General features: G+C 38.9%; 1 protein-coding gene across 9 annotated transcripts in view; it reads left to right on the top strand.

Annotated features, from left to right (window-relative positions):
- TBC1D5 (TBC1 domain family member 5) overlaps positions 1 to 27135 on the top strand; it is a 602613-nt gene that overhangs the window by 123643 nt on the left and 451835 nt on the right. For 2 of the 9 annotated variants that reach the window (XM_070072844.1, XM_051858846.2), the window contains exon 3: positions 6386 to 6432. The exons of the other annotated variants lie outside the window; for them this stretch is intronic. The gene's annotated coding sequence lies outside the window, so the exon portion shown is untranslated. The remainder of the gene's footprint in view (positions 1 to 6385; positions 6433 to 27135) is intronic. 9 annotated transcript variants of the gene reach the window in all.

Genomic DNA, 27135 nt, shown 5'->3' with positions numbered 1-27135 from the left:
TTTGTTTGTTTGTTTTTTTCCAATGAACTCTATGTTCTTCTGTAGGCTTTACATTATAAATTACACTGAAATTTGAGTTGTGTATGTTTTTTTTTTTTTCTTAAAGATTTTATTTATTTGAGAGGTAGAGTTACAGACAGAGAAAGGGAGAGACGGAAAGGTCTTCTATCCTCTGGTTCACTGCCCAAATGGCCTCGATGGCTGGAGCTGGGCCGATCTGACCCCAGGAGCTGGGAGCTTCTTCCAGGTCTCCCATGCGGGTACAGGGTCCCAAGTACCTGGGCTATCCTCTGCTGCTTTTCCAGGGCATAGCAGAGAGCTGGATTGAAAGAGAGGCAACTAGGACGTGAGTCGGCATTCATATATGATGCTGGGGGTCGTGGGTGGAGGCTTAACCCATCATGTCACACCCACTAGGCCTATGTGTACGTGTCTCTAAATTTATACAGTACTTGTTAGATCTTTTTTCACATTAGAATAATTTTTAAAATTAGGAAACATTGTGCCAGCGCTGTGGTGTGGTGGGCTAGGTCTCTGCCTGCTGCGCCAGCATCCCATATGGGTGCTGGTTCAAGTCCTGGCTGCTTCTGTTCCGATTCAGCTCTCTGCTGTGGCCTGGGAAAGCAGTGGAAGATGGCCCAAGTGCTTGGGCCCCTGAACCTGCATGGGAGACCAAGAGAAAGATTCTGTCTCCTGGCTTTGGACTGGCACAGCTCCGGCCATTGTGGTCATTTGGGGAGTGAACCAGTGGTTGGAAGATCTTGCTCTGTATCTCTCCCTCTCTCTGTAACTCTGCCTCTCAAACAAATAAATGAATAAATGAAAAAGAATGCTGTTTAAAAAATAGGAAACACCAAAATATATTGTATAGATATCTATACTTGAAATATTTAATAAGAGATAATATAAAGATATTATAGATAAAGAAATTGCGGGAGGTAAATGTAATTGATATATATCATGAAAAGCATATGAATGTGTCTTCTATGTGCTTTATATTACATACATTCTAGAAAAATAGAACATTTTGAAAAAAAAATTCCTAGCTTTTTCTTTGTTTGATACAAAACAATAGAAAGCTATGCATTAAAAATTTTTGTAGTTTCCTTACTTTTTTCTTCTAGTTTGTAGCCTAACACTTTTTATTCTTTAAGATTTATTTAAGGCCGGCGCCGCGGCTCACTAGGCTAATCCTCCGCCTTGCGGCGCCGGCACACCAGGTTCTAGTCCCGGTCGGGGCGCCGGATTCTGTCCCGGTTGCCCCTCTTCCAGGCCAGCTCTCTGCTGTGGCCAGGGAGTGCAGTGGAGGATGGCCCAAGTGCTTGGGCCCTGCACCCCTTGGGAGACCAGGAGAAGTACCTGGCTCCTGCCATCGGATCAGCGCGGTGCGCCGGCCGCAGCAGCCATTGGAGGGTGAACCAATGGCAAAGGAAGACCTTTCTCTCTGTCTCTCTCTCTCTCACTGTCCACTCTGCCTGTCAAAAAAAAAAAATAAAATAAAAATAAAAAATAAGATTTATTTATTTATTTGAAAGTCAGAGTTAAAGAGAGAGCGAAGGAGAGGTAGAGAGAGAGTCTTCCATATACTGGTTCACTCTCCGGTTGGCCGCAACGACTGGAGCTGCGCCGATCCAAAGCCAGGAGCCAGGAGCCTCCTCCGGGTTTCCCATGTAGATTCAGGGGCCCAAGGACTTGGGCCATCTTCTTCTACTTCCCAGGCCATAGCAGAGAGCTGGATCGGAGGTGGAGCAGCTGGAACTCGAACCGGTGCCCATATGGGATGCTGGCACTACAGGCAGCAGCTTTACCTGCTAGGCCATAGCGCCGGCCTCTATATCCTAACACTTTCAGTCTCTCAAACCCAAAAACTCAAAACTAACTGAATAAAAAATTCCATAACCCACAGTACCTACTTTCTTGCAGTACTTTCTGAGAACCTGTTCTTTCCCAGCGTGTGGTGAGATCTTTGCAGGTGAAATAGACATTGCTTTCTACTTTTTCAAGTCTTTCCTTATGGACTGCGACTATATTAAAATGTGAGTCCTTAAATTCCTTAATAGAACCTTAAATAGCTGGCAGTAGTCATTCCATTGTATTTAATTTAATTTAATTTCCATGAATATACTGATAGAATTTATTTTAAATTTTATTTTAAGGTTTATTTATTTATTCGAAAGAGAGGAGGGAGAAATGGATCTTTTATCCACCGGTTCACTCTCCAGTAGTTGCAGTGGCCTGGGTTGGGCCAGGCCTGAGCCTGGAGCTTCTTCAAGGTCTCCCATGTGGGTACCAGGGGCTCTTGCACTTGGGCCATCTTCCACTGCTTATCCCAGGCCATTATCAGGGAGCTGGATGGGAAGTGGAACAGCCAGGAATAACAGTGCTCTATATGGGATGCCAGCATTGCAGGTGGCTGCTTTACCTGTTAGGACAAAATGCGGGCCCTCACTGATATAATTTGTTAAATAGTGTAAACTTAATTCTGTTCTCTTTACTCTTTCCTTTATTTTCAAGGTTTTTAACTATTACATCTTCATAAAGAATTTCAAAATCTCTTTTACCCTACTCCGTTGTTTCCATCTTTCTGTTTCCTACCTTCTTTGGTTCTCACAGTGTGACTTTGGGACTAAAAGTATTGCCTTGTCCCTGACCTGTTCTCACCTGCTAAATTCAGCCGTTTACCATCTGACCCATTTTATCTGGTTAGTCAGTGTGTTGTCTTAGTAGTTTTTGTTCCTGCCAGGTCTGTGCTATTCTCCAAAGCCTAGTCCAGTCCCCTGTAACCTTATTCCTGGAGTACTTGGCAAGTCTCTTAATTGATATCTTTGCTGTTCCCAAATATGTCCTACATATAGGTGTCAATTACTCTTCCTAAAGCGTTACTCTCACACTGTCAATTTGCTGCTTCGGAACTTTCAGTGGCCCCCCCGTCCTCTATAGGCTGAAAGTTTGAATCTCCAGCTTGGTATTTAAGGGTCTCCAGTAAACTTACCCTAATGTTCTACTTGGCCTTTTTGACAGTAACAGAGAACTGCCATATTTCTGTCAAAATGGGCCAAGCATACTGAGAACATTCCTACATTTGCACATCTTTCCTCATTTCACAATGTTTTATATCTTTTTTCCTTTTGGCTGTGTCTTTTTTCAAAAAGACGTTAGGTATTAATTTTATTTATTTATTTGAAAGGCAGACACACAAACACACATAAACACACAAACACACCCTTACCCCTTTCATCCTGTTGGTTCACTCCCCAAATGCTCACAACAGCCAGAACTGGGCCAGGCCAAAGCCAGGGACTCAGAATTCAATCTCTGTGGGTGGCTGGGAATCCAGTACTTGAGCCATCCTCCCCTGCTGCCTCCCAGAGTGACATTAGCAGGAAGCTGGAATAGAGAGCAGAGCTGGAACTCAAATCCAGGGACTCAGGTTTGGGAGGCAGGCATCCACAGAGGGGTCTTAATCCCTGGACCAAACCTTGCCCACCTTTGATGTTCTCTCTCCATTCTCTTTGCCCATCTAAAGCTTGCATACATTTTTTCCAAGTTGCAATGAATGTCCTGTCCATTTGCAGAATCTTCTTTCTATGTGGTATTCCAGATTTATTTTTAAAATTAGAAGATCTAAGTCCAAGTCAAAATTTCTGTCCTGATGGTTCTTGAGAGCTTTCCTGCACTTATTTGCACATGCTTAAGTGTCAAAAGAGCAGGGCCTGGTCATCTTTTTTCATAAATATTAATTCGTTGCCTATACTCAACATTGTTGATAAAGAGTTAAACAGACAGGCTAATCCTCCGCCTAGCGGCGCCGGCACACCAGGTTCTAGTCCCGGTTGGGGCGCTGGATTCTGTCCCGGTTGCCCCTCTTCCAGGCCAGCTCTCTGCTGTGGCCAGGGAGTGCAGTGGAGGATGGCCCAAGTGCTTGGGCCCTGCACCCCATGGGAGACCAGGAGAAGCACCTGGCTCCTGCCATCAGATCAGCGCGGTGCGCCAGCCGCGGCGGCCATTGGAGGGTGAACCAATGGCAAAGGAAGACCTTTCTCTGTCTCTTTCTCTCTCACTGTCCACTCTGCCTGTCAAAAAAAAAAGTTAAACAGAAGGGATATGGACTTTGCTTTTATGGATTTTCATATTTTAGAAGGGAAAGAGAGGTGTTCTATAGCTAATTTTATAGTTATCTACTTAGTCACAATTGAGGAATGAAGTTTGTTACTTTTTTAATGAAGAAAATGCAGAAAATTCTTTTTATTTCCTCTGTTGCATTAGGAAGTGTAATCACTCTTTGTTAAAAATTTTAATAGGGTAAATTATTTTTGAAATCATGGATTTTTCAAATGGTCAAACAATTCTAAATATATGTAATACAGTGGCTGTGTCTGGGTAAATTCAATGGGGAAATATTGGAAGGAGTGATTAATATATTCTTTTTTTTTTTTATCTTTTATTTAATGAATATAAATTTCCAAAGTACGACTCATGGGTTACAATGGCTTCCCCCCCATACCGTCCCTCCCACCCACAACCCTCCCCTTTCCCACTCCCTCTCCCCTTCCATTCACATCAAGATTCATTTTCGATTATCTTAATATACAGAAGATCAGCTTAGTATACCTTAAGTAAGGATTTCAACAGTTTGCTCCCACACAGAAACATAAAGTGAAAAATAATAGATGATTTTTTTTAAATGATGATGAGATCAGATCAGACCTATTGTCATGTTTAATCCCAGTGAGAGTCAAGTTGGGAATTGATAATTTCTTTTTTTTTTTTTTACAGAAGATCAGTTTAGTGTACATTAAGTAAAGATTTCAATCGTTTGCACCCCCATAGAAACACAAAGTGAAATATACTGTTTGAGTACTCGTTATAGCATTAAGCCTCAGTGTACAGCACATTAAGGACAGAGATCCTACATGAGGAGTAAGTGCACAGTGACTCCTGTTGTTGACTTTACAAATTGACACTCCTGTTTATGGCATCAATAATCTCCCTATGCACTAGTCATGAGTTTCCAAGGCTATGGAAGCCCCTTGAGTTCTCCGACTCTTATCTTGTTTAGACAAGGTCATAGTCAAAGTGGAGGTTCTCTCCTCCCTTCAGAGAAAGGCACCTCCCTCTTTGAAGACCTGTTCTTTCCACTGGGATCTCACTCACAGAGATCTTTTTGCCAGAGTGCCTTGGCTTTCCATGCCTGAAATACTCTCATGGGCTTTTCAGCCAGATCCGAGTGCCTTTGGGGCAATATATTCTTGACATCAGCTAAGTTGTAAACAGGTACATTACTTAGGCGATTTGAGAATTTGGAATAATTAAAAGATGAAAATATTTTTAAAAGAATAATGCAGTAAAGTCAAATTACTGTTTCTTTTTCATAGAAAAATAAGATTTGATTAAAATAATTATTAGGTATGTTATTATTTTAACTTTAAGTGTTGTTTCCATTGGCAGAACAACAAAATATATATGATAGGTATGGGTTTTTGAGGTTTAGTAACCATAGGATGTTAGTGTTGAAAGAAGCAACAAGGTAGCATAGCAGGTAGAACCATTGCCTGCAGTGCCGGCATCCCATATATAGCAGCTCTCTGCTATGGCCTGGAAAGCAGTAGAAAATGGTCCAAGTCCTTGGGCCCCTACCCCTGCATGGGAGACCTGGAAGAAGCTCCTGGCTCCTGGGTTCGGATTGGCCCAGCTCCTGCCTTGTGGCCATTTGTGGAGTGAACCAGCGGATGGGAGACCTCTCTCTCTGTCTGCCTCTGCCTCTGCCTTTCTGTAACTCTTTCAGATAAATAAATAAATCTTTAAAAAAAAAAGAATGGCAGAGTGTGAAGTGAAACCTAAAAGTTACTGTAATTGCAAATGTAAAATCATAATTTACATAAATATTATACTTATGAGCATTATGAATAAATATGCCTTCTCCATTGTTAGTCCTGTAATGCCATTCGTTGTCCAGTGGGAGATGAAGAGTGATGTTGAGACTGCTGTTTAACCTATTTTAACCCTTAAAAAAATTAAGTAACATTGATGTAAATATGTGAAGGGTAAAGAGTATTGACCTTAAGTGACATAGAAAGCTATAGCAGGAATAGCTGTAGGTGGGTGGGTGTGCATTAAGGAGGGAAATCCCTTAATTCAGATGGTAATTATAAGAACAAGGACAATTACCTTTCACATACTCTGTATTTTCTTTAGTCAAAATGTAATTTAGAGTTCTTGAAATGCTGAATATGGCTTTTATTTTTTGACTTCCCCTTAACATATACATTAAAAACATAATGAATAAAACACTTCTACTGAACTTCTATTTTGATGGATATGGGTAGAATAATAAGTTAAATACTGCAAAGATAATTCACATGATCTTGGATTGTCTTTACTGCAGGTCTTACCTGGTTCCTTCTAATGAAAAACAAATGTATGTTGTTAAAGGTAAAATTATTTAAACATATTTGATCATGTTTTACTTGCTGTGGTATACCAGGGACTTTAAGGCTTAGATTGTGAAAAGATGTATTAATAATTGCATCCAGAGTATATTTGCTTAGATTATTGCAGGTTTTAAAACATGTATTTTGGTCATAGTTTCTGGCATCTTGTAAAAGTGATATGTTGTTCTTTATTTAACAATTTTTAGTACTGAGAAACGAACATTTCCTCTGTGTTTTGTACATTGCCTTTCAAATGGTGGTTTTGTAACATGGTCATTAGTTGTTGAAATGTATGTAGTACAGATAGCCCATTCTTAGAAGGTAGTTGGCGTTTACCTTGAGCAGAATAGTGGGAAAAGTATAATAGACAAATTATTTTTAAAACTTTGTTGTTAGAAATAGAAAAATAAAAAAGTCTTGTAGTCTTGCCTTTTTTATTCTTAGATATGCTTATTATTTAGATTTTAGTAACTTGTAATTTAAGATCACAGTTATTAGGTGTATTTCTGCATTTTATATATCGCTCCCAGATGCTACAGTATTAGTTTTTATCACTGCATATTTTATGAAATGTCAGCCTTCTGTTGGCTGTTCACACAGCATTGTTAGTGATCAAAGACAACATAAAGGAGAGGAATCTAAATACTTGGCTTATCTTTGTCCTTCACTGTGACAAAAATCCTGTAAAATTGTTAGAAAAGTCAAATGTAGGTATCAACATGAAAAATTATTTTTTACTGAAATAAAATCTTAAAGGGTTTCCTATCAAGAGACCAGTTACAAAGGCAAATAATTTATGATTTTGCAAAGTTTTCTTTGGAAAGAATGAGAGTGGGAGGTCATGTCTAATATTGTTATTTTTTGCTAAATTAGAGTGCTCTGCCTAGGAAAAACCACACAGCGTTTAATATCACAAGAGATTACTCAGTTTAAACTCTGTTTTACAGAAATGTATTCTGGAAATGTGATTTTGAGTCTTAGGATATGTATTAATCTGTACATGATCTAGTTTATTAAAATATTTTCTTGAAATGAGCTATGTGGCTTAAAATTTTATTTCATAGATATAAATATCTTTGTTTTTATTCAGTTGTTTCAAAATCAAGATTAAAGTATAGAATGGGAGAGAAATTCTCAAAGCATGAAAGGAAATCTGTAAGAATAAAAGTCTTGAATGATTTTGATCAGCTGTTGTGTATGCCCAACACAGCAGTTGGTTCAATCAATTTTATGTTTTGGGATGGTTTTATTAAAATGAGCTGCTGCTTTCAGTAAATCACTGAGAAATATGCTGGCTTTATACATGTCTTTTTTGGGTGGGGGCAGGGCTTAAGAGTGCATCCTTGTAAGTCAGTGAAATTGAAGACAATCCTGACTGCTGTGAAAGTCGGATCCTTTCCCTGTTGTCACTGTAGACATTTGGAAACAGAGGTAGAATGAGGATTTAGACTGAAAAAATGATTTTGTATAAATGCAAATGTATAAATGGCTATCTATAGGAAACTGCCACTTCTAATAAAAATAATCATTTGCAGGTAATAGTGATGTAAGTATCTATAGCATCCTGCACAGTTTCTGTTTTTTTTTTTTTTTTTTTTTTTGTAATGAATAACAGTTAATTGTTTTTCAGTGGAGGAATTAGATCTTTGGAAAGCAGTTTGAAAGATAATAACCATTGAATATGAATTAGAGACCTCACCTTTTGGGCCCAGTGTGTTTTCCACCCTAACTACCTGAAGTAGGCTCAGTGGATCAACAATATTGGTGTTGAGAGTTTGTTAGAAATACCAAACCTCTGACATTACCCCTAGGTACTAAATCAGAATCAGACAGGGAAGAAACATTTGTAAACTATATATCCAATAAAAGATTAATACCCAGAACATATAGGCAGCTCAAGAAATTCAGTAATGAACCAGACAATCCAGTTAAGAAATGGGCAAAGGATTTGACTAGTCATTTTTCAAAAGACAAAATACCAATGGCCAATAAATACGTTAAAAAATGCTCAGTATCACTAGCAATCAGGGAAATGCAAATAACTACAATGAGGTGCCATTTCATTCCATTTACAATTTGCTATTATAAAAAAAGTCAATAAATAAAAAAATGCTGGTGAGGATGTAGAAGAAAAGAACCTCTAATCCACTGTTGAAGGGAGTGCAGATTAGTACAGCCAGTATGGAGAACAATATGAAAGTTCCTCGGGAAATAAAAATAGGTCTATCATATGACTCAGGTATCCCACTTCTGGGAATATATCCAAAGGAAATGAAGTCAGCATATGAAAGAAATACCTGTACTCCTATGTTTACTGCAGCAAAGATACAGAATCAAATCTAGATATTCATCAATTGAATAGTAAATAAAATGTGGCATATGTACACTTCCATTAAAAAGAGTGAAATCCTGACATTTGCAATAAAATGAATACAAATGGAAACATACTAAGTGAAATAGGTAGATAGGGAAAGAAAAATTCCATGTTTTCTCTTATGTGGCAGTTTTTATATATATATATATATACACACACACACGTAATTTATACATGTATATATATATAGCTTAAAATGTGTGGATGTTATTTGGTATAAAGATATTTATAAACGTTGTCTTCACTGAGTTATACCCTTTATATAATAATGTACTCTTCTTTTTTTATTTTATGATCTTTGTCATGATTCCCACATTATATGATATTAATATGTCCATCCCTACTTTATAAAAGTGTGGGTATACATATATACACACATATATAAATATATAAATTGTATACATATGAAGAGAATATGACAAAATGTTAAATTGTTAAATACGTGTGTTCATTGCACTCTTTATACTTTTATGTATTGCTTGAAATATTTTAAAATAAAAAGATAAAATAGTACCTCCTTCTTAGGTTGTTAAGAGGATTATATAGTTTAAATGTACTTTGCTTTTTTTTTTAAAGATTTATTTATTTATTTGAAAGGCAGAATTTCAGAGAGAGATTGATCTCTCACCTGCTGGTTCACTTTCTAAAGGCTAGGGCTGGACCAGACCAAAGCCAGGAGCCATGAGCTTCTTCTGGGTATACCACATGGGTACAGGGGCCCATGAGCTTGAGCCATCTGCTTCTGCTTTCCCAGGTGCATTAGCAGAGAGCTAGATCGGAAGTGGAGCAGCCGAGTTTCAAGCTGGCGCCCATGTGAGATGCCATGCAGTAGGCAGTGGCTTTACCTGCTACGTCACAGTGCCAGCCCCTGTACTTTGCTTTAAATATTGCCAGATACTTAGTAAAGGCTCAGTAAATGTAGTGTTAGCTGAAAAACAATAAACTGTATTTTCTCAAAATTCCCAGGTAATTCACGTGAATATTTAAAATTTGGGAAGAGATGTTATAATGCTTCTCATTCAGACTTTTCATTTGTTCTGCTTGTATGTTTAAAATATTAAAAAAATTTATGTATTTGAAACTGGGGGTGGTGGTGGTACTGGTGGAATAGAGGGAGAAAGAGAAAAAGAAATACCTTCCACTCATTGATTACTCCTCAAATGCTCGCAAATAGCTGGGGCTGCCGCTGGCTCTGGGCCAGGCTGAAGCTGGGAGCCAATCTACGGCAATACCACCCTGAACGCACCCGATCTCCTCTGAAGCTGGGAGCCAGAAACTCCACTTTGATTTCTCATGTAGATGTCAAGGACCCAACTATTTGAGCCAACAGGTGCTGCCTCCCAAGATGCACATTTAGCAGCAAGCTGGAAGTAAGAGTGGAGTTAGGACTTGAAAACAGGTACTTTGATCTAAACATGGGAATCCCAAGTGGTGTCTTAACTGCTATACCAAATGCCCACCCCTGTATGTGTGCTTTAATTGTGGGCTTCTTATATTGGAGTCGGGAATCGGCAGTTTAAGAATTGAAGGAGGCAGTTGAAACTTATATCAGAATTATAGTGTGGCCTAGGAGTAACCAGGCATTTAATCTGAAGCTGAGAGGTGTTTCCTCTGTAAACGATTGCTACTAGAATAAGTAGCTGCTTTGTATTCTGTGGTAAGCTTCATGTCACTCTGTTAGTGTTAAACAGGTATTTTCTCTTGGCCATGTCAGTGTGTTAAGTTTTTAGATACCTCATGATGTCTTTTTCCTCATTAATGGTGTGGTGAGCAATTCCTAGAGGATAGTCTAGATTTTCCCCAGGAGATTCTGTGAGTAAAAAGATCCTTCTTTGCCTGTAGGAGAAGCACAATATACACGGATAAATAAAAAGACAAGCAAGTGTGGTGCAGCTTAGTTCAACTCAGGATCTTCCAAAATTACTTGGCCAGAGCATCCTTTTCTTTAAAAACCTAACTTTTGTTAGCTTCTCCTTTTGCATGGGTACAAAAATGAGTTCTTTCTGAATTTATCTTAATCAAAGAAAGAGGAAGGGACGCCTTTTGAAATTGACATGAAATCATGCCACTTAAAACATGCTAATATTGATATTTATGTGCAAAAGGTAGTAGTATAGACTTTGTGTACTGGAGAGGTCAAACATACAGACATTGTTGAGGCCTGGTGTTACTAAGAAAGCATCCTTTAGAAAGTAAATTTTGAAGTGATCTCAGTGACATTTGATGGATAAATGAAAGGAGATTAAGTTAGAATAAATTCTAATGTTTGCTGCAAAGAAGAAGATGACAAGAAATGGAACAAGTTAGACATTTTAAAGAATAAATGTTTAGTGAGTTCCTAATATACAATAGACTATATTAGGCTTTGAGGAAATAGTAGTGGAAAGTATAGAATTCTGCCCTCCAATTGCCTATTGGAATAAGTATAGTACATTCTGGTAAATGTATGAGATTCAGAGTGCAAAACATAGGGTTTCCCTTGGAGATTTTGTAAAAAAAATAAAGTTGGCCAGATAGATCATGTAGAGGTATGAGCTTCAGGTTAGGGAAACACAGGGACAGACAGTTATGAGAGAATTGCTGAAGGTGATACTGGAAACCATAAATAGCCTTGGAAACCTTAGAGCTGTAAAGAGGTTCCATCTAAAATGCAAAGTGTCAGTCCAAAAATGGGTGCATTGTGGTAGTTAAAACCAGTGCTAAGCTGAGTAAGACAGGCTGTATTCACCACCTGCTTACTTCACATTGGCAGGCTCACACTTTCTTCAGTGGTGACGTGGGAATAATAGAATAGGAAAAATAGTCAAAGACTGACTTTTCAAAATAGCATTAATTGGAAATTATTTCAAACTTATGGATGAGTTGTAATAGTAAGAATAGTATGGTCTTTACCCAGGTTTACCTCCTGTTAACATTTTATTCCATTTCCTTTATTGTTTAGGCATATGCCCTCCCATCCTCACTCCCTAAACACACATATTCACTCACACACAGTTTTTTTCTGGAACCACTGGAATGTAGATTGCTACATCATGGCCATTTATATCCCTAAAAATAATTTTGTGTATATTTCCCCAAAATAGGAATCTTCTCTTTCATAACTATAGTACACTGATCAGCATCAGTAAATTTAACATTACTATAAATATGTCTAATCTGTCATTCATATTCTAATTTTGTCAAATGACACAATAGTATTCTTTATACATTGTCCAGGCTCACATAGTGCATTTAATTGTCATAGTTATTTAGCCTTCTTTAATGTCATAGCTTTTCCTTGTCTTTTATGACATTAATATGTTTAGTAATATACCCTCCATTTGCCTGCCCATCCAGCTTACTAGCTAGCTACCATGTCTCACTTGGGATGGGATGTCTACTGTTTCCTCACAATTGGATTCAAGTTATATACTCTGACTAGAACACTAAAGACGTGATGGCCCTTCGCAGGGTGTCACACCTGGAGGCTCTTTGGAGATGGTAATTTTGATCACTTGGTCAAGGCGTTATCATATTTCTCCACTGTAGAGTTACTTTTTGTTTGTTTTCCCTGCAACTAAGAAATAGTCTTTGGCGAAACACTGCAAGACCATGCAAATATCATGTTTCTCCTAAAAATTTTCACCCAGACTGAGCAGTGATGGTTCTTGACCCATCTTTTATTTTTCTTTTTAATGGTTGTAAACTGTTTATTTCCAACTCCAGCCCCTTTCCATATTTTTGTTTAAAAAGACTTATTTATTTGAAAGGCAGATTTACAGAGAGAAAGGGAGAGACTCTCAGAGATAGAGAGACAGAGAGAGAGACGTCTTCCGTCTGCTGGTTCACTCCCCAACAACTGGAGCTGGGCCAATTCGAAGCTAGGAGCCAGGAGCTTCCTCTGGGTCTCCCATGCAGGTGCAGGGGCCCAAGGACTTGGGCCATCCTGTACTGCTTTCTCAGGCCATAGCAGAGAGCTGGATAGGAAATGGAGCAGCCTGGACTTGAACTGGTGCCCATATGGGATACCAGCACTGCAGGCAGCAGCTTTACCCACTCACTGAGCCGCAGTGCTAGCCCCTGTGATTTTTAGAAAGATGCATTTCACTTGCAGAGTGACAGAGTGAATGAGAGTGCCCGAGAGAGAAGAGAGAGAGAATGCAGGTCTCACTGTGGGAGACAGGAACTCAGGTTGTCATTAGCTGTTTTCCCAGATGCATTTGCAGGGACCTGGGTGAGAAGCTCAGTGGTTGGAACTGGCACCAGCACTCCTTGAACCTTCACTCTGATATGGGATGCAGGCATCCCAGTAGGTGGTTTCACCTGCTGTGCCACAACAACAGCCCTCTTTTATTTCCACTTAAAACTTATTCTAATTTTAAAAACCATCAGTGGTGTTTAATTTTATCAAAGTAGTTTTTCTGAATCTCTTGAGCTCAATGTTTACTTTTGCTCCTAACATATAGGAGCCTAATGTGCAATATTTTATTAACAGGAAACTTTTGGTAAACTTCATAAACAAAGGAGATTGTAGCCTATTCTCCAATAATTAGCAGTCATTTTTCCCTTTGGTTATGTGGGTCCTGATGTGGATCCTATTGGCTGTTGGAGGAATTGCAGCTCTTAAGTCACTAAGAGTCAAGCTGAATAGTGAACTGGAGAGTCTCTTATGAATTTGCAGATATCCAGTAGTATTTTTTTCTTCTTCTTTAAATTTACTTTCATTTTTTTTTGAAAAGCAGACAGACACAGACAGATAGATAGATATCTTTCATCCACTGGTTCACTTCCCAGATGCCTATAATAGCTGGGACTGTGGCCAGGCTGAAGCCAGGAGCCAGAAACTCAGTCTGGGTCTCCCAGATGTGTGGCAAGGACTCAAGTACATGAGCCATCACCTGCTTCCTTCTCGGGTGTGCATCTTCAGAAAGCCAGATTTGAAGCAGAGTAGCCTGGACTTGAACCAGGCACTCTGACACAGGGTGAGGGAGTCCTGAGTGGTGACCTAATCTCTATGCCAAATGTCCCTCTCCTCCTTTTTACCTTTGAGATCAACTTTGATCTGTTTTCTTCTTTCATATCTGTTAGGTAACTGCAGGTGTCAAATACAAAAAGAAAACATATATAGTTAGTTTCAAGTGTAGTAAGTTATTAGAATGAATACAAAAAGGTTGCTAAAGTGGATTCAAATTTATATAAAGCTGGAAGTAAAAGTTGGAGGGAGAATACAAGCTACCACAGATTATTAGGTAATGCTTGAAAATCTATTTAAATTTTATTATTTTACTCACTATCATATATAAAAATTTGTTGCAAACTAGTTGTTACTGAGAAAATAAATTGCAATTTGTGTTGATGAGTGGAAATTTACATTTATCTAATGCTATTTCTTTAAATTTCTTTAACAATGAGGGGCCAATGCTGTGGCAAAGTGGGCTAGGCCTCTGCCTGCAATGCAGGCCTCCCATATGGGTGCTGGTTCTGGTCCTGGCTGCTCCTCTTCCAATCCAGCTCTATGCTGTGGCCTGGGAAAGCAGTGGAAGATGGCCCAAGTCTTTGGGCCCCTGTACCTGCATGGGAGACCTGGAGGAAGCTCCTGGCTCCTGGCTTTGGATTGGCACAGCTCCAGATGTTGCGGCCTCTGTCTCTAAAAGAAATAAATAAAAAATCTTAAAAAAGAGAGACCTGTTTAAAAAAATTACTGTAATAAGACTAAAGTAAATTATTACTTTATAAGTAGTTACCTATTTTTTAGACAATTTCTCTTCTATGGAATATAAATGTATACTTTACAAATACATATCTTGCAAAATAATTTTTATTTTCTTAAAGATTCATTTTATTAATGTAAAAGACAGAGTTAGAAAGGGAGAGAGAGAGAGAGGGAGAGGGAGAGATCGATCTTCTGTATGCTGGTTCACTTTCCAAATGGCCAGGCCAGGCCAAGTCAAAGCCAGGAGCCAGGAACTCCAAATGGGTCTTCCACATGAGTATCAGGGGCCCCAGTGCTTGGGCCATCTTCTGATTTCCAGGAGCATTAGCAAGGAACTGGATCAGAGTGTAGCAGCTAGGATCCCAACCTGTGTGCCAATGCCAGTGCCATAGGTGGAGGGTTAACACACAGTGCCATACAACATTTTAGTCTAATATTAATGGCAGCTTTGGCATAGTTAATCATTATCTTCAGAAAAATTGGATTAACTCTTCAGGGGGAATTGATTAAACCATTTCTTCTTGATTTCTCCCTGTTTCTTATTATGTTACATCCTGTCTGCAGAACTGAGGTTTTCTGTTTTGTCTGAAGCTGGTGGGGCACCAAGATCCTGCCTTGGGAACTGTGATTCGGTGTACTAGTTTTTGGTTATTTTGTTACTGTTTTGTTCCCAAACAGAAATGACCTGTTTATCAATTGTCTATTTTAATCTTTAAAAATATTTTAAAAACTTGTGAACTGAACCTTATAATGTTTATTATAAGACCCTGTATTTAACTTTTCAACCATGAAGGAATTCTTATTTAATTATATTAAATTAATTGTTTCATGATTTAATTTCATTTGTATATTCCAAAATTATTACATGATAAATTTTCATGCAAATTAATCATTACTACTAATAATTTTCCTTATCAACATATTATATCAGTAATCTATATTATAATTAGTTATAACAGTCTCATGTTTCATATGTTGATATAACTTAGTTTGAATGAAAGAATAAAGTAAAAATACTGCAAGTTAAAATTTTTGGTTAAAAACTAGAGCTCTCTAGGGAGCTTCTGATTGGACTTTATTGGAAGAGGAGGAGGGCAGTAAGGTAGTAATGGAGAGACCTCTGCCACTTGTGTTCTAGTCTCTCACAGTTGAGACGAAGGAGGCATGCAAGATAAATGTTCCTTGAATTACACAGCAGGCTCGGATGATTTATCTTTTGTTGTTGTTGTTGTTTTTTTTTTTTCAGACTATAATAACAGAAGTCACAACAATTTGGTGAATGTTCTTTATCTTTCTATTTGGTATTATGAAAACATCTGTTATTACACATAGTATAAATGCAATTTTTGTATGGCACTAGTAGATGTTAACAAAGACTTTTTAAAAACGTTTTTGTGGGCTTTTATTTTATTTATTTATATTTTGCTTACCCTGGAGGCCTGATGAGTTTGTTGGTCATGGTGTTTACGTGTATATTTGATATACCTGCTAACTGGTATGCTTCCCAAAAATGTAGCACCCTATCCTCATATGTAATCACAAAGATCGATAAAACAAACTACACCTATGATGGACTTTGTTTTCCTACATTGTCAAACTTTCTGGTTACTAAAATACTGTTTTCTATTTTTAAACATTATGTGCCTAAGCTCTTACCAACATAATTTAACCTCTGTGTAATACTTAGCTCTAAACTTAAGTTTTAGAACTTTCTAAAAATTTTTTTTTATTTTTTTATAATATTTATTTATTTATTTGAAAGAGTTACACAGAGAGAGGAGAGGCGGAGAGAGGAAGAGAAGGAAGAGAGGGAGAGAGAGGTCTTCCATCCACTGGTTCACTCCCCAGATGGCAGCAACGGCCGGAGCTGTGCCTATCTGAAGCCAGGAACCGGGAGCTTCTTCTGGGTATCCCACGTGGGTACAGGGGACCAAGGACTTGGGCCATCTCCTACTGCTTTCCCAGGCCACAGCAGAGCGCTAGACAGGAAGCGGAGCAGTCAGGTCTTGAACTGGAGCCCATATGGAATGCCGGTGCTTCAGGCCAGAGTGTTAACCCGCTGCGCCACAGCGCTGGCCCCAGTTTTAGAACTTTTAAGTTCTAGAAATCTGAAGTGCTGCTGAAAATTCTGGGTGCTAAAAATGCCAGGTAAACTAGACATTTTCAGTACATATAATTCAACACATTACTTAAACTGAGTTATGCTAGAGTTTTCTGATGTATAATGACTTTTAGGGTATTATATAATTGGCTTGTGTGTATTTAAATTGTGTGGTTTTGTGAAAGCATTTATTACCATGTGACTGATATTTGTTGTGGCTTAAGAACATGACTCCTAGGCCAGCACCACGGCTCACTAGGCTAATCCTCCGCCTTGAGGTGCCGGCACACCGGGTTCTAGTCCCGGTCGGGGCGCCGGATTCTGTCCCGGTTGCCCCTCTTCCGGGCCAGCTCTCTGCTGTGGCCGGGGAGTGCAGTGGAGGATGGCCCAAGTCCTTGGGCCCTGCACCCCATGGGAGACCAGGAGAAGTACCTGGCTCCTGCCATCGGATCAGCACGGTGCTCCTGCTGCAGCGTGCCGGCCGCAGCGGCCATTGGAGGGTGAACCAACGGCAAAGGAAGACCTTTCTGTCTGTCCCTCTCTCTCACTGTCTAACTCTGCCTGTCAAAAAAAAAAAAAAAAGAAAGACTCCTTTTAAGTAATCATGTTGGTAAGTCACTCATTTCTTCAAAGACTATCTCAAATTGTATGAAGCTGGTTGTGTAGGACACACAGCTCTGCTGCTTTGTGAAGAGGCTTTGTTCTAATGAGAGATTGTCTTTAAGATCAGCTTAGAAAATAATTGGACCAATCTACAGGTGGATATTTAGGATATATAAAAGCCTGAGACTAAATTGAATTCAAAATATCATGACTGTTAGCAAGTTAATGGTCAGTCAAGTTTTGTAAAGTGTTTTCTAGGCACAGAATCTTGATTATAGGGGCCAGCACTGTGGCAAAGTAGGCTAAGCCTCCGCCTGTGACACCGGCATCCCATATGGGTGTAGGTTCGAGACCCAGGTGCTACATTTCCAATCCAGCTCCCCTCTAATGGCCTGAGAAAGCAGTGGAAAATGGGCCAAGTGCTTGGGCCTGTGCACTCATGTGGGAGATCTGGAAGAAGCACCTGGCTCCTGGCTTCAGATCTGTCCAGCTCTGGCTGTTGTAGCTATTTGGGAATGACCAGCAGATGGAAGGTATCTCTCTCTCTCTCTCTCTCTCTCTGTTTCCCTCCCTTTTTCTCTCCCTCCCCCCCTCCCTCCCTTCCTGCCTCCCCCTTTCCCTATCTGTAACTCTGCTTCTCAAATAATAAATCTTTAAAAAAATCTTGATTATATTCAGCTGAAAACAAACTAAGCTACTGAGGATTAAAAGTCATATATGCTTAATACTTTCTAAATTTAATTTTTCATTTTGAGAATTAAAATGATTTATCAATCTACTTAAATTTATAGGTAGCATAACACATAGAGAGTCATATTATCTTGTGAACTTTGTTTTGTGGTCAGCATTTTTCCTTTGTTATGAGAGCTAAAAGGAGTGACTTAATCTGAAAGTTACTGCCCTGTTTTCTGCATGTTCTGATCAGCTCTGCTATGTGTCCAAAGATTCCTAGCTCTCTGGTGATAGTGATGAGTTCATAAGGGAATTCTGGAGTTGCCTTTAGGAAGTACTTTGTAACCTCTTTGGAGCAAGTTTCATTTGCTTATGTCTACTTTGGGGAAAGGATGGAGATAGTCCACAGATCTGAATTTTACAGTATTGGTAATTTTGTATTTCAAGGCTTATTCAGGCAATATATTGTATACATTGTGTTACCCAAGACAACTGGAAGAAAGGTCCTTGTCTCCTCCTAAGAATTTCATATGTGAGACCAAGATAGGCAGCAAGCAAGTTGGTGGTGTTTAATGAAGAGAATACACTTGATAGGCCAGGTGGGCAACTCATCTAAGAACCCAGTGCCCAGTCTGATTTCATACTGGAATTTTTAATCAGCATGGACACACCTTTTTCTGCTATTTCCCCATATCTATCCGCTTCTGGGATATTACTGGATCGAGGGCTTTCTGGGCCTGAAGAGTATGTTAATGGACCATATATTTTTCTTGGAATAGTGCCCTGAGGTGCCCCCCATACCCCCACAAGATTGCTGGACAGAGACACGACTTCTGATGTATAAATGCTGGGCTGCTCCCAAGACATGGTTCTAAAGCTTCTACATTCCTTTGCTCATCTAACTACACTTCCCTGTTTTCCCCTGCCTTCGGCCCCAGTTGCACACATAGACTGATGTCTACATCCCTACCTAACAATTAGATAATTATGCTAATGAGGCTCATGGTATATTTTGACTCCTTCTGGCCAACGTATACATTGGCTTTAGGCATATTCCAGAAGGAATGCCATTAAACAAACAAAAAATCTATTTCTTAGCTGCATTTTTATATATAGCCTACTCAGTAGCATATTGGCAATAATCTAAGAGTTTGTCATTTAGAAACTTATATATATATAATATATATATAAATATATATAATATATTTATAAATATACTTGAAGGTGTTGCTTAAAGCTTTGATGATGAGGAAACTTTTTTTTAAAGATATATTTATTTATTTGAAAGAGTTACACAGAGAGAGGAGAGGCAGAGAGAGAGAGAGAGAGAGGTCTTCCATCTGCTGGTTCACTCCCCAATTGGCTACAATGGCCAGAACTGTGCCGATCTGAAGCCAGGAGCCAGGAGCTTCTTCCGGGTCTCCCATATGGGTTCAGGGGCCATCTTCTACTGCTTTCCCAGGCCATAGCAGAGAGCTGGATCAGAAGAGGAGCAGCTGGGTCTCGAACTGGTGCCCATGTGAGATGCTGGTGCTTCAGGCCAGGGCGTTAACCTGCTGCTCCACAGCACTGGCCCTGGAGGAAATTATTTTTGTGCTAGGGGCTATTTGAATATATCTATAACATCATGAGCTGGCCATAAAAATTACCAGCTTAAAAATCAGCCTGCTATAGATTATTTAATCTCAAGTCTCACCTGCAGAAATTTGAGGCAGAGCCAAACCAAAAGGTTCTGCTGGTCTTTTATAGCCCTACGAGGTGGACACTCCTCACCCCTCTTTAAACTTATGGACTGTTGAGTGTCATAGACCTGCGTTTAAATACCAGTAATTGATTGTGTGATATTAAGTAAGTTAGCTTACTTAACAGTACCTATATTTCTTCATCTGTGTTAGTGGGAGTAATGGTGATAAGATTTTTGTGTGTGGGAATTAAATGAAATAACATGTTTCTAAAACAAACATAAAGTAGAGTCTTCCTTGTAGAAAATCCTCCCCCCCACCCTTAGTGTCCAATAACAAGTATCTTGGGCTGAGAAAATAATCTTAATAGGCATTGCTCATAACGGCAGTGATAAGTTTAAAAGTCTGCTTTACATGTTGGTAGTCTTCAGATGATAATGTTCCTAAATGTCTTAATGAAAGGTAGTAGTATTTCATGAATATTTAGGCCACCATGTTTAAAAGCAGCTGAAGTTTTAGATTAGAACACTAATCTTGATGAATTTTGTTCTTCCAAGAAATGCTCTAGAAGATGGCTCAGATTTCACTCATGCGATGAGTGTCAGTGGAATATTGCCAAGTGATCCTGCTAAGTAGGATTGCCTGTTTGAAGGTTTCAGTGAGCCCTTTTGAAATTCATTATTGCAGAAGCATGATAGTTAAATATCAGTGCACTATCACCCCTTTCCTCTATTCACTTGGATAAGAATATTAACTGAAGACAGGAAGAAAAGCTTTGGGAGACAATTTCTTAAAGGATTGACTTTGGGCAGTATTTTTACCCCAAATGTCCCAAGAACGAGGTGCTTTGTTTGGGCTTTTGCCCATGGAGAGTACTTAGCAATTTTCTTAGCGCTCTTGGTGAATTTCCAGTATACAAAAAAGAAAATATTACATTTTAAAACAATTTTATGGGGCCATGCTGTGGCATAGCAGGCTAAGCCTCTGCCTGTGGCACCACCATCCCATGGTGGGCTCCACTTCTGATCTAGCTCTGCTATGGCCTGGAAAAGCAGTAGATGGCCTAAGTCATTGGGCTCTGCACCCAGCTGGGAGACCTGGAAGAAGCTCCTGGCTCCTGGCTTCAGATTGGCCCAGCTCTGGCCATTGAGGCCATTTGGGGAGTGAACCAACGGATGGGAAACCTTTCTCTTTGTCTCTCCCTCTCTGTAACTCTACCTCTCAAATAAATAAATAAATAACCATTAAAAAACCACAACTTTATGACCCCTTTTGGTTATAAAACCAAAAGCAAAAGCCTTGCCATACTGTGTTAGCTGTATTGAAATTTGCTGATTGTGAGATACTTATGAATCTTTTTTTTTTTTTTTTTTAAGGTTTTATGTATTTAAGAGGTAGAGTTAAGACAGTGAGAGGGAGAGACAGAGAGAAAGATCTTCATTCTGTTGGTTTACTCCCCAAATGACTTCAACGGCCCGAGCTGAGCCAATCTGAAGCCAGGAGCCAGGTGCTTCTTCGTGGGTGCAGGGGCCCAAGCACTTGGGCCATCTTCTAGTGCTTTCCCAGGCCACAGCAGAGAGCTGGATTGAAAGAGGAGCAGCCACAGGCAGAGGATTAACCTACTGTGCCATGGCGCTGGCCTTGTTTTTTTCTTTTTCCTTTTTTAAAGTATTCATTTGAAATACTGTTGTTTAGAGCTAAGGAGATTTTTTAAAATAAAATCATATATATCTGTGGAATTAATGGCAAGATCTGTTTTTTTTTTATCTTCACTTTAGTTAGTTCAAATTATTTAATGTTAAAAAAGATAGCAAAATTAAAATTGAGATGATTTCCTCATTCCTTTCTCCCTAAATTTTTTTTAAAGGATAAAAGATAATGAGGAAAGCATTGGCAGTAGTGTTGTGGGCTGGGTTGAGTCTAAATTTCTACTCCAGATCCTTGGGTTTTACTTTGAGAAGCATTGTAAGTACAGGCACAAAAAACCGACGTACAATGTGACCACATTTATTTACAAAGTGAGGAAAATACGCCTGCACATGTGGGCTTTATTTAGGGAGAGTGGGCCAGGAAAGGCAGAGAGAGACTTTCCATGCCCTGCTCCATCTTCATCCACTAGGAGAGAGTGCTTTTGCCTTTCCTGGCTTCTTAAGAGCTTAGAAAGGGAAGTGTTTACATGGCACTGCTCCCAAATCCCAGGTGAGAAGAAGTGCTTCCTGGGAAAGGGGTCATCTGATTGACAGGTGGGTGGATATAATTGCACAGAGTGGGGGAGGTGTGGCTTCCAGCTCAGGGACTTAATCCCTCTCCCTGACTTACCCATATCAAGAGTATGGTACTTTCTCCTTTTCATCCCATGCTCGCTCTGGCTCGCGCTCGCGCTCTCTCTCTCTCTCTCTCTCTCTCTCTCTACCTTTCATTGTACAGATAATCTTCCTAACACAGAGAGCTTGGAAATTTACTAAACTTATTTCTCTTCTTTGATTTTTCTTTCTAGATACTCCTGATTTTCTCATTTTTTTGTCTCTCAGTCATGCATTTCTATGACCCCAATGGCTAGTTGTTTTTAAGTATTTATGCTCTTTCTCACTTAAGTACCTGATAATTTAGTCAATCATTTTTCTGTTGTCAGGGATTCCTTTATTATTTTTTCTAAAAATTTATTTATTTATTCGAAAGGCAGAGTTCCGGAGAGGCAGAGCAGAGAGAAAGAGAGGTCTTCCATCTGCTGGTTCACTTCCCAAATGGCCGTAACAGCCAGAGCTGAGCTGATCTGAAGCCAGGAGCCAAGAGCTTCTTCTGGGTCTCCCACACACAGATGCAGGGGCCCAAGGACTTGGGCTGTCATCTACTGCTTTTTCAGGCAATAGCCAAGAGCTGGATCAGAAGTGAAACAGCCCGGAATCGAACCAGCGCCTATATGAGATGCTGGCACCACAGGCGGCTGCTTTACCTGCTCTGCCATAGTGCTGGCCCCTTCCTTTATTTCTTTGTAAGAAGGAACTAAGAAGCAGTGAGATTAATAAAGGGACATTAGTTTGGTAGTAAAGTAAGTGGTGGACAGTCATGGGCCAGAAACAGAAAAAACTTAAATAATGGAGTCCTTTGTAAAGTTAAAGTTCACTTACCTATTCTCTCATTGGTTTTAATTAGTGCTGCCTTCTTTTGAGAACTAAAGCTTTCTCAGAATTACAAGGTGACTGGGCACAATAACTACTTTTCATAGATTTCCTCCAGTGCAACCAAGTAAGATTTGAGGTGTTTTTTTTTTTTTTCATGCACAGTAGGAGTAAGATATTATGTTATTTATTGGATAAAAGGTGATAGGCAGGTGATATTACAGAAAGGCAATAGATTAAAAAAGGAACTCTATAACAAATGGAATAACATAAGGAGTAGTTAATGAGATGCAGAATAATTTAATAAGTCTGGAAGTGAAAATTTAGAATACAAAGCAAAATTGTGGACAGTGCTTAAGTTTCCAGCTCATTTAATCCAAAGTAGTTTCTTAAAAAAAAAAAAAAACTTTTTATCTTAGTTACAGAGACATATTTAAAAGAAGAGAACCCTTTAATTAAAAATTGGCTTGTACACATATTGTACTGTGAAGGGTATCTGTGTTTAAAAGTCCCATGCCTTATGTCTGCCACAAAAAATGAACAAAGACTAACATAAGCTTAAGGGAATTTTATCTCTTTGAGTCAGATTGAATCTGCAGCTTTCTTAGGGAAACCATAGTTCCTGGAATTTCCCTGATTTCTCATGCGACATTTTGATTTATTTAAGATTGGAATGAACCCCAAGTCCCTAAGGTAACTGTCAGAATTGGCTCAACCTCTTTTGGTCCATTAAGAAAGTATTGTATTTCTTATTCTTGATATCAAGAGTTTGCTCCTATGTGGAACTAGATTATATAGAAGAGAGGTTATCTTGTCATCAAGAGTAATTTTGAGATATAATCTTTAATTTCAAAAAACCCCGCCTTTTGTATTGTATGTGCATTAGTTTTTATACTGCCTAGAGCTATGGGTAGAATGGAAATCAAACTTGTTACCAAATATGATAAGTGAATAACTGACATGAATATTAAGGAGAATAATGTCTTCTATGGGGGTAATTTGAAAAGTTTGTGGAAAATAGAATTCAAAGACAAGTTTATGTGTTACAAAACATTTTAGAAATCTTTGTATATCAGAGATCTTCATAATGCTCATGGAAAATATGTATTGTGAAAAAAACTATGGATTTAAAAAAATTCTTGCATGAAGAATTATATTTTAATTGTGTTTTCCAGGAGCTTAAGTACTTTGTATACTAACATAAGATGAAGGGACATTTGGAAGTGAAGCTGTGTTTTTTGTTCTTGTTTTCTTTTTTTTTTAACATTAATTTATTTATAATTCAGACAGAGAGAGAGATAGAGAAAGGGAGTGGTCTTCTATATGCTTGTTCACTCCCCAAATGGCTGCAAAGATCTGGGCTGGGCGAAGCCGAAGCTAGGAGCCAGTAGCTTCTTCCAGGTCTCCCACGTGGGTGCAGGGGCCCAAGGATTTGGGCCACATTCCATTGCTTTCCCTGGCTGTAGCAGAGAGCTTGATCAGAAATGGAATAGCCCAGATTCAAACCGGCACCCGTATGGGATGCTGGCATTGCAGGAAGCAGCTTTACCTGCTACGCCACAGTGCTGGCCCTTTCATGAGCTTTTAATTTGTTTATTGAGAGGCAGAGAGACAGACAGAGTGCGCAAGCTCCCATCTCCTGATTCATGCCCCAAATGCTCATGATACTTGAGGCTGAAGCCAGAAGCCCAGATTGAAGGTGGGAGCTGGGACTATGCCAGTCTCTCATGTAGGTGGCAAGAACGCAATTGCTCGAGCCATCACCTCTGCTTCCAGTGGCATGCTTTGGCAAGAAGCTGGAGTCAGGAGCTGGAGTCGTGAATCGAATGCAGGTATCCTGATAAAATCGGGGACTCTTAACTGCTAGACTAACTGCTTCTCCTTGAACTCATTGGCAACATCTTCTGTTTATGTCCAATAAATTATCTGAAGATCATTTATTTGAAAGGTGGAGTTAGAGCAAGAGAGTGTGAGTGCTTCCATCCACTGGTTCACTCCCCAGATGACCACATGGCCAGGGCTGGTCCAGGCTGAAGCCAGGGGCCAGGAACTCCTTCTTGGACTCCCTCATGGGTGGCAGGGACCCTAGTACATCGGCCATCTTCCACTGGATTCTCAAGCATCTTATCAGGGAGCAGAGCCACAGGGGACTTGATGTAGTGCTTCAGTACAGATGCCAGTATTAGAGGTAGCATCCTGCCTAATCCACTGTGCCACAATACCAGCTCCATTAATAAATTATTTAAGTTATGTGGTTGAGGCCGGCGCTGCGGCTCACTAGGCTAATTCTCCGCCTTGCGGCGCCGGCACACCGGGTTCTAGTCCCGGTCGGGGCGCCGGATTCTGTCCCGGTTGCCCCTCTTCCGGGCCAGCTCTCTGCTGTGGCCGGGGAGTGCAGTGGAGGATGGCCCAAGTCCTTGGGCCCTGCACCCCATGGGAGACCAGGAGAAGCACCTGGCTCCTGGCTTCGGATCTGCACAGCTCCGGCCGTGTCGACCATTTGGAGAGTGAACCAACGGAAGGAAGACTTTTCTCTCTGTCTCTCTCATTGTCTGTAACTCTACCTGTCAAATGAATAAATAAAAACCTTTTAAAAAAAAAAGAAATGCTTATAGTGTTGCATTTATTTTATCTCCTTGTTATTTATTTTGTCTATTGACAATAAACATAAATGGTATTTAAATTTTTTAGTTAGCCAGTACAATTAAGAGCTTTCTAGAAATTGGTTGTTCTTGAAAGTGCATCAGAGTGAAAAATTTCCCTTTCTTTAAAATCCTCAAAGTATTTGAAGTTTACAATTAAAAAAAAAAGATAGCTGGTTATATACATTGGGATGTTTACTATATAGAATGTGTTCAGATATTCATTTATTTTAGTTGCTTAAGGTGTAACAATTTTAAAATTCTACCAAGTTTGTTAAGATATTATAGATATTTTAATAGGGTTCTCAGCTCTTATGTAAGTTACTAACAGGATAGTTAAAATAATATCAGAATTATGTTTTTATATTGGCTTCTTATTTTATTACTATATAACTATTGTTGGAAGATGGAAATGTATTTATCAAAACTCCTAAGACTTCAGTAGTTGGTTGAAAATTGGTTTGTACTATTGTTTACATTTTAAAATTAGTAGTTTCAATAAGATTTTGGTTTCCTTCTCCTCTGAATTCTCTCCTATGAATGCAAACTTCAAAAAAGGAGGCACAGTCAGCAGAAAAAAAAGGTGGTCTGAGCATTTATGCGTTAAATATGCATGTTAATTAGGAAAAAAATTAGAAAAATATGAAAACAGATGTTACATAAATTATTTCAGTCCCAGGACAGCACTAACTTACGTACTGACAATAATTTTTATATGTGCATGTGTATATCTATTTCTAGATTTCTCAATACTTATGCAATTCCTAAGAGAATAACTAGAAAAGGAACTGGTATATCCTTTCAGTGGAACTGTGGTAAACATTCTTTCTGCACATAGGTTGCTCAGGAAGGCTAGTTGTTCCATACAGCTTTGCTGCAGATATTATAGTGTTCTCCTGTCTTTCTTGGTTTCTTTGATGGTGTGCAGTTTGTTCTTTTATTGGGTAAATCTTGTCCCAACAAGAATGTTAATTATCTCAATAGTGTAAGAAATTTTAAATTGACCTAAAATTTAAATTGGTTTGAAAAATGTGCTTGGAAATGAAACAAGAATAAATAACTCAGGAAATTGATTGTGGTGCCACATTTTCTTTTGGTTTCTGTTTCGCATTATGAATAGTAGTGACACAGTAGTATGGAAACATATATTAAATATTACTTAAATATGCGTACATTAAGTAATACGTGTAATTTTACTTAAATACATGTATATATGTTGGAGTAGTTGAAAGATGTTTGAATAACTTTCACCCTAAAAAGCCATCCATAGAATAAAATGGTCTTTATTTTTACAAAGGGGAAATGAGAACTAGAGATAAGCTTTGTTTTAGTGGTATTCAATTTTTAGTTCATTCATAGAAGAAAAACCGTGGGAACATAGTGCTGTCCAAGGTGTGGCTAACAGCATTTAGGTATTTCCAAATATGTAATATAATTTGGAAAGGTATTATTTAAAACTTTTCAGCAAAGATTGAAAGTTGAAATTAGGAAATGCTACTTCAGAATGAAATAAATCATTCTCATTATCCAACAAGCAAACAAGACACGAATTGTATTCAATAAAATGGATATACCAAGAAGGGCTTAAAAACAGTTCCCGGAAATTCTTTTACTAGGCGAGTGACTTTTGCTATTTAGTTTAAGTAGGAGATGATACTAAAATGTGTTTGAAGTAAAATTTTAATTGGATCTCTAAGTTTCAGTTAGATTTGTTGTTTTTCAGTTCTATATTATTGTTTTATATGTTTCATAATATTGCCTTACTGCTCCTAGCTTTTTGAACCAATAAGCATTTAACAGGTTATTGAATTTTATGAAT

The sequence above is a fragment of the Oryctolagus cuniculus genome, chromosome 4 (assembly GCF_964237555.1).
Source record: "Oryctolagus cuniculus chromosome 4, mOryCun1.1, whole genome shotgun sequence".
NCBI lineage: Eukaryota > Metazoa > Chordata > Mammalia > Lagomorpha > Leporidae > Oryctolagus > Oryctolagus cuniculus.
This window is presented reverse-complemented; position numbering and strand designations above follow the sequence as displayed.